The following is an 829-nucleotide window of genomic DNA, read 5'->3' as shown; positions in this document are numbered from 1 at the left end:
CAGTGTGATATAGTTTTGCTTTCAACTAAAAAAAATCTCGTTATCTCGTTATGTTATCTACCTTTATTACATAGCAGTATCTCGCCTAAAATTAACCAAGCGTGAAACAACCAGCGAGCATATTTTTCACTGCAAATCTTTCAAATTTTATACTGCAGTGCACTATAAAGGTAAGTATCAAAGCAGCTATGACCAATATGGGGAAATATATACTACATCATCGAGTTGTGGTAAGAAACATGAAGATACGGGAGAAATCTATATTGTGTCCCGTTTACTTTCCTCAGAATCTAATGAAAGGTTATATATATATGCTATGGGTTGGGTTATTGGGTTGTTTAGGGGAAGAGACCAAACAGCGAAGTCATCGGTCTCATCGAATTATGGAAGGAATTCGGCCGTGCCCTTTCAAAGGAACCATCCCAGCATTTGCGTGGAGCGATTTAGGGAAATCACGGAAAACCTAAATCAGGATGGCCGGAGACGGGATTGAACCGTCGTCCTCCCGAATGCGAGTCCAGTGTGCTACCACTGCGCCACCTCGCCCGGTTATACGCTATGAAGAAAACGTGCAAATGTGACGAGCTATTTTTATGTATATAGTCTGAAACTGTACGAAGAAGAGGAATGAAACCTAGCTCTCCTGTTTACTAGGCAGGTGGGCTAGCCTCTAAGCCATCATGACGCAGTAAGTTAGCGCAACCGCACGGATTACACTGGCATGCCTCCCTTCTCTATCCAAAGTCTTTTCGTTTTTAAGGGCGAATTTAATGTAGACTGGGGAGGCAACGAAAATTTGAATCGAGGAGACAGGTGTGGCAGGATAATC

The 829-nt window shown here is 42.7% G+C and overlaps 1 non-coding gene across 1 annotated transcript; it reads right to left on the bottom strand.

Annotated features, from left to right (window-relative positions):
* Nucleotides 1–474: 474 nt before the first annotated feature.
* Trnaa-cgc (transfer RNA alanine (anticodon CGC)) lies at nt 475–546 on the bottom strand. Its single transcript has one exon. It is a non-coding gene; the product is annotated as a tRNA-Ala (tRNA).
* Nucleotides 547–829: the final 283 nt, after the last annotated feature.

This window comes from Schistocerca cancellata, chromosome 7 (genome assembly GCF_023864275.1).
Source record: "Schistocerca cancellata isolate TAMUIC-IGC-003103 chromosome 7, iqSchCanc2.1, whole genome shotgun sequence".
NCBI lineage: Eukaryota > Metazoa > Arthropoda > Insecta > Orthoptera > Acrididae > Schistocerca > Schistocerca cancellata.
This window is presented reverse-complemented; position numbering and strand designations above follow the sequence as displayed.